The following is a 7,499-nucleotide window of genomic DNA, read 5'->3' on the forward strand; positions in this document are numbered from 1 at the left end:
AGCCCTCAGGGTTCCATTGTCCTGAGCATTGTAATAACTTGTAACTCAGCAATCTCCCACTCTAGTCTGTTTCTGAAGTTCCTTTGCAATAAAATAGTTACTCTGAGGTCCACCACTGAAGGTCTTGGAAAGTTGAAGTGTTCACCTACAGGTTTCTCAGTTTTATGATTCTTGATGTCAGATTTATGTCCATTTATCCTTTGGCATAAGGTTTGACCCTTTTGCCCTATGTACAGAACTGAAGGGCATCACTGGCATTTAATGGCATAAATTCAGGGCTTAACAGAGACATTGGTTTCTTATCTCACTATACATGCTGATGTCATCCAGTTCTTGCATCTGTTTGTAAAATCCTTTATTATGCTGTATGCTAATTTGGTGTTATTCACAGGTCTTACCAATCACATTCATCCAGTCTTAGCTATATTGACTGCTCAGTTACTTATGCATCTTGACTCTAATTGGCTCTTTCTGGCAATACCCTCCTCACTCTCTACCTACATGTGATAGTTGGTGACTTCTGTTTCAGTTTACTGAAGAAGTATTGATAGTTGGTGACTTCTGTTTCAGTTTATCTGAAGAAGTATGCATGGACATGAAAACTTATATCCAGAATAAAACTTTGCGGGACTTAAAGTTGCCACTGGACTCAAATTTTGTTCTGCTGCTTCAGATCAAGATGGCTACCAACCTGAATCTATTTTTTAAGGTGTTATGTAGTACCACATGATCCTTTGGTCCATTGTCTACAATTCCTTCTTCTGACCAGGATAGAAGAGAGAAGGGAAGTTGTGCCTGTCTGCTAGTACTCTTCATTGAAACTCTGTGAATCCCAGTTACTAGGTGATGGAAACCAGGTTGATGAGAGCTCCTATTCTACTGGGAGGGCAAAGGTTCCTTTTTGTTATTTCACTACCCTTACAGTATGAAACCTTTGTTCTCCATATCCTCACTGGAACACGTTTGAAGAGTTCTCTGTTTTATGGCGCCTCTGCTTAATTGAAAATTCTCTAATGACAGATAACCACATAAAATTAGAATGTGCAATATTTGTTTTTCACAGATGGGCAAGCAATGCAAAATGGTTTGGCACATTCCTCGCGGTAATAAATCAGTGTTCCCATGAATACACAACTTCACAAACAATTTTATTTATCTTCAAATCTGAGTTCAGGCCCTGGCGAAGTGATTAATGACACAGGTTCCACATGTGTAAATAAAGAGAAATGTGTTTATTTTATAATGTGGTGTCGTCTCTGGCTGATAACCGACAGCGACAGCTCATGTTCAGCACTCAAAGTCCAAGTAGAAAGGAATGAGGGACAAGATGCCTGGATTTGATTCCTCACCTGGCTGTAGCAGAGACCAGTTTAGCACAGGCTTTGGAAGATACCGTTAACCATGCAGTTAACAGCAAAGAGGTGTCACTATGTTTAATTAGCAGGTTGGTCCTGCTACAGCCTCATTCTTTTCATATGGTTCCAAATATAGCCCCACCTGTAATCTTTGTCCCCTCAAGTCTGCCACTCCGCTGCTATCTTCATGCCCTACTTGAGAGTCTGAATGCTCTCAGGAACAGGAGTAGCTAGACCAGAGGTGTCAAACTCATTTGTTACAAGGGCCGGATTTGACATAAATGTCACTTTGTCAGGCTGGGTCATGCATGCAATAAAATTGGAGACAGAAACTGAATAAAGGGCCGCAGCTGGTAAGCTCTGAGTTTTGTATCTTCACTGCAACACCCCATGGGCTGGGAGGGGGGTGAAGAGGAAAACCCACAAAGGCAGACCGGAGAGGTAGCTGGGCAGATGCTCCCATGATGCTTGACTACTGTAGATGAGGCTGTTCTGCCGTGCTGAAGCCACAATGCAGTGGCTCCACCCACTCTCCCCCAGTACTCCCTCCCATGCACCAGTTGCTTGCGGGCCACATAAGAGCCCTGGATGGCCACTTTTGGCCCCCAGGCCTTATGTTTGACACCCAAGAGCTAGACCTTCCTCTGATCCAGAATGGCCCCTCCTAGCTCCTGAGGTTTCCTGCTGTTGTCCATGTCCAGAGTTTGGAGCTATCAAGGGCAACTGGACCTTGACATAGGTTCTTATGGGTCCGTGTTAAATCCCATGCTTCATAGTAGGTTTGTCAATCTCCAGGTGGGGCCCGGAGATCTTCTGGTATTGCAGCTGATCTTCAAACTATAGAAATCAGTTCCCCTGGATAAAATGGCTGCTTTGGAGGGAGGGCTCTACAGAATTGTATAACCTGCTGAAGTCTCTTCCCTCTCCAAACCTCGCCTTCCCCAGGATCCTCCCCCCCCATATTTCCAGGCATTTCCCAAACCAGAGTTGGCAACACTATTCATAATAGCAACCTCACACAGGTGTAAGACATGGGTCCAGCCCATGGCTCATTTATAGGCTTAGCTATTCCCCAAGCCACCCTAGCTGTGACCATAGTGCACTCATATGAGTACTGAGGACACTGCAAAGTCACCCAGTTTGGTACATGGAAATTTGGTTAGGGCTCTTTTTGTAGAAAAAGGCCAGCAAGAACTCATTAGCATAATAGGCCACACCCAACAGCAGGAACTCATTAGCATATTGGGCCACACCCCTGACAGCACAGCTCATTAGCACATTAGGCCACACCCCCATGTTACCAGAAGTGTGCTCATCCAGCCACACCCACCTTTTGATTGTTATTCTGTTTACCTTGTTTGTTGTCAAAACCCAGGGCCTTTTTTTGTAGCAGGAACTCCTTTGCATGTTAGGCCACACACCCCTAATGTAGCCAGTCCTAATGAGTTTCTGCTATTGGGTGTGGCCTACTATGCTAATGAGTTCCTGCTGGGCGTGGCCAACTTGGGAGCCAGCCGGAACTCCGTTCCTGTGCGTTCCTGCCCAAAAATAGCCCTGATGTTTGAAGGGAATGTGGTGCAAATGTCACTTCTTCATAAACTTCTTCTGCAGGTTAGAATGCATGAGGAGGCAAAACACATTCCTCCAGTATGAAATGCATGTTCATAATGTAAATGAGTGTAACACTGAGGCTTCTGGGAAGATTTTCTTTCCATTTCCTCACCATAAATAAAGAGGGTCAAGAATATGTAAGAAGAGAAAATAATAAAGCCTTTTGTCTTTGGGGATTAGTGAGTGTTCTGGAGCTTAGTCTGATAGGCTTCTGGATGCTACAACTTCTTCCTTCCCACCCTAAGGATCTGGTGCATCCCTGGTGAAGCCTTAAAACTTAACTCCTTGAGGGTTTTTGGAGTTAGGAGTTGTGTCCATAGCTTAAAAACAAAAGAATTGACTATTTATTCAAGCATTTCTATGCCACTTCTTGGCAGAATGAAGCCGCTTACAGTTAACAAGCAGCATATACCCAACAACATCAAAACAATTACATTAAAATAGGATGATGAAAAGCACAGCTGACCTGTGGCGAATGGTGACCCTATAGGGTTTTCAGGGCAAGAGACAAGCAGAGGTGGTTTGCCATTGCCTGCTCTGCATAGCGACCTTGGACTTCCTCGATGGTGGTTGCGTCTTTAATCCTAAACATCAGAATATGGAAGCAGAATAGTTTCAAAGAGGAGCACACTTCAATAAGTCAGGTTTTCTCTCTATGTGGAGCTGCAGTGACAACTTCCTTTCTCTCTGTTCCTGCCCACACTAAATCCTGCAATGGACTGGGTCAGTCTAAAACATTGGCCCAGATTAGAGGAACAAAGTTTTCAGAAACAGCACAGTGGTCTCCTGTCCAAGTACACTATAGGGTTGACCCTGCTTAGTTTTCAAGATCTGACACACGATTGGGCTAGCCTGGGCCATCCAGGTCAGGGCCTGTTAATGGTAGAAGGAAGAGGAGGAGATTGGATTTATACCCCACCCTTCACTCGGAGTCTCAGAGCAGTTTACAATCTCCTTCCCTTCATCTACCCACAACAGACAACCTGTGAGTAGGTAGGCCTGAGAGAGCTCCTTGAGAACTGCTCGTGAGAGAACGGCTCTGAGAATTGTGGCTTACCCAAAGTCACCCAGCAGTTGCATGTAGAGGAGTGGGGAATCAAACCTGATTCTCCCAGATTAGAATCTGCACTCCTAACCAATGTTCCCTCTAAACTGTGGAGTCCTGTGAGCAGAAATTCTGCTTTGTGACCTACTGGCATTAAAGTTGTGAGCAGGTAGTTTGGCTGCTGCATAAAATTAGTTTGCTCTGGAGCCATCCTTCCTGAGCTAAGACAAAAAATGTGTGAGCTGGAGGCTAAAAAACTGTGAGCTAGCTCACACTAACTCAGCTTAGAGGGAACACTGCTCCTAACCACTGCACCAAACTGGTACACCATTACTAAAAGGGAGGCAAGTGTTTAGTCACATACAGAAGTCAACCATTAAACCTGCCACTGTATTTTAAAGAAACTTCCACATACTGTGTCTAAGACAGTCCATAACTCACCTCATATTCTTATGTATCTTGGGATAGAAAATGTCTCACAACAGGGGGGGAAACGTTTGTGGTAGCAACGATCTTGTCACCATTACCCAAAAGGTATTAGCCCTCACACAAGTCTGCCACATGTACAAGAAATCAGCTTTATCTTCCCCACAAAACCAGATTGTTGTCTCTTCCATTTGCTATTAACTTGTGTTGTACAGATATATTCCCAAGCCAAAAAGAATTGCAATTAAATAACTGAAAACAGTTAGGCCAAACCAGCCTATCAAAATTGACTGCTTTCTGAGCAATATAAGGAAGTACATGAAGTTTTATACTCAAAATGACATAGGCAAGAAGATAACATCCAGAAATCATAATTGGTCACAAAATAACATAGCATAATCTGAGTAGTCATTCATTCATTGGTCAGTTCCAGGAAAAGGTGTGACTACATGATATCTTAAATGTTTATTTAACCCAGCCTTATTAATAATATTCAAGGATTCTTCATTCCCAAACGAAAGGTGTTGTTTTCTGATATAAAACCTTGTTGACCCAGACACTGCAGAATTTTACCCCAAACAACTAAAATCATGAACTTTATACTTCAAGCAAATACATCTATTGAAAAACCGATCTTCTGCTGTACCAGCAATATTGCACTGAAGGCCTGTTAAAAACGCCAGACAGCTAGACAGCTATTTCATCCAAACAATTTAAAAGGAAACAAGAATGTTGTCTCTTGTCTGCGAGCATCAGCTAAAAAGACACTCAAACCTACGAAGGGGAGGCCTTACCCCTTCGTAGGCTTCTATTGAATCCTAATAAAATCTTAATATAAAAATTCATAAAAACTGAAAAATATAATTATATGAATATCTGATTTTTAAAAAGAATTATATATTCCCATCTATGCCCTCAGGTAGGGACCGCCCTACCTGAGGGACCGCCTTTCCCCATATATACCCCAGAGAGCACTACGGTCTGGGGCCCAACACCGGTTGACTATTCCGGGCCCCAAGGATGCAAGGCTCACCAGTACCAGGACCAGAGCCTTTTCTGTGGTGGCTCCTTACTGGTGGAACGAGCTCCCAGAGGAGATCAGGGCCCTGCGGGACCTTCTACAGTTCCGCAGGGCCTGCAAGACGGAACTCTTCCGCCAGGCCTCTCAATAGGAGCCGCCACCATTGTTACCACCAACGATCCTGGTGAATGCTTGGATCCTAGGTCTGGCCCAGATATATCGCTAGGCCCTCTGGCGCGAGGGATGATGATTGGAGGAATAATGCAGAATGAGATCTGGAAGCACGCCATCTAATCCTTAGTACTGTATGCACTTTATTGTTAATTGTTAACTTATGTTTTCAATGAGTTGTTTATGTGATTTTATAGAGTTTTAAGTTTTATGTATGCCAATTAGGTACATTGTACCGCACTGTTAGCCGCCCTGAGCCTGCTTGCGGGATGGGCGGGGTATAAATATAATAATAAATAAATAAAATATAAATTCAAAAAAGGTTTATGCAAATTGACCTGTATTTAATCACCACACCAAGATTTTGTGTGTGTGTGTGTGAACTGCTGTCAAGTCACAGCTGACGTCTGGCAACCTCATAGGGTTTTCAAGGCAAGTGATTAAGGAGAGGTGGTTTGCCCTGGCCTTCCTTTTGGAGAGTTGGACTTGCATAGTTGGACTTCCTTGGTGGTTTCCCATCCAAATAGTAACCAGGACTGACTCTGCTTAGCAGCCAAGATCTGACAAGATGGAGCTAGTCCAGGTCAGGGTACAGCAAGATTGTCCTTGGCTAAAGGTTGGAAATCTAAGCTGACTCCTTAAAAAAAGCAGAGTAGCTAAATAAATCTATAGAAGTGTTTGTGTCATTTCAATTAAGTGCTGTGCAGAAAGCGTGGGGCATTAAAGAAACAGCTGTTAATTGCAATCCTGCTTTTACAAAAGAAACATATGTACTTGATGTTTAATTTGCGACTTGATAGTGTGAATTTGTGTTTGTTTTTTATGTTCTAATTTTTTTTTTAAAAAAAGTTTACGGTAACAGAAGACTTTGTGTTTCACAATACCCAAACACCCGGAATCTGGGGGGAGGGGATTGTTTATAAGGTAGAGAAATACATTAATAATAACATTAATGCCTGCAAATGTCACTTGTATTTTTTGTACCCCAAGAACACATTGTTCTATGGTGAGGCAGATGTTTTCCAGGTTATCAGGAGGATTGTATATCTCCAGAGCACTTAACAATGCTTCCCTGGAGGAGTATTTTTCGGGTGAGAGAAACTTATGGGTTATTTTTTATCCCATATACAATTTAGAGGATGGGTTTTGGTTTTTGTTTTTTAAAAAAGCACCCTAGACCGAACAGTAAGTTTCTAGGGTACTTTTGTACTCCAGGTGCTTGTTTCTTTACAAACTGCAAACTGTCAGTTCTGCACGTTAGAGACACTGGGAGCAATCCAGAGGACATCAACACAGAAGTAAGTCCCATTTTATTCAACGGGTCTTACTAACAGGAATGTGACTTTAGGATTGCAACCATTGTCTACTAATATGCAGGTGACAATATTCTAAAAGGACAACAAAATGGCTGCCACGGGAGGTGGAACCAGCCACAAAATGGCTGCAGCAGCTTCCCTTTAGTCATACAGTGAAGATCCTTGTGTCGTGGCGGCAGGCTGCTTCCAAAGCTACATTTAAAAAAAAAACTCTGCAGAGCCCATGATATCTCCAATAGCCAGTCAGAAGCCTTGCTGGGCCAAAGTTCCATCTGCCCCCCCCCACTTTCTAAAAACACAAGGTGATCACCAGAAAACTTGTTGGCAGGTACCACGTTGGGGGTCCCTGTTGTAGAGTTCACTTCCCTATGTGTTCTGCCCCCCCTTCCCCCGCAAAATGCATCTGAGTAAAAATTTCACCCCAGTGTCATGAGCAGGGTTTTTAATGCAAACCTAGTTTAACCCATACATTTATTGTCTTGTAACTTCATTCCACAGCATAGGAGCAATAGCGAATGGGACTTTTTCATTAGTTAAAATATGATGTTCAGTCC

Source organism: Gekko japonicus, unplaced genomic scaffold (genome assembly GCF_001447785.1).
Source record: "Gekko japonicus isolate JY-2015 unplaced genomic scaffold, Gekko_japonicus_V1.1 scaffold1026, whole genome shotgun sequence".
In the NCBI taxonomy this organism is placed as follows: Eukaryota; Metazoa; Chordata; class Lepidosauria; order Squamata; family Gekkonidae; genus Gekko; species Gekko japonicus.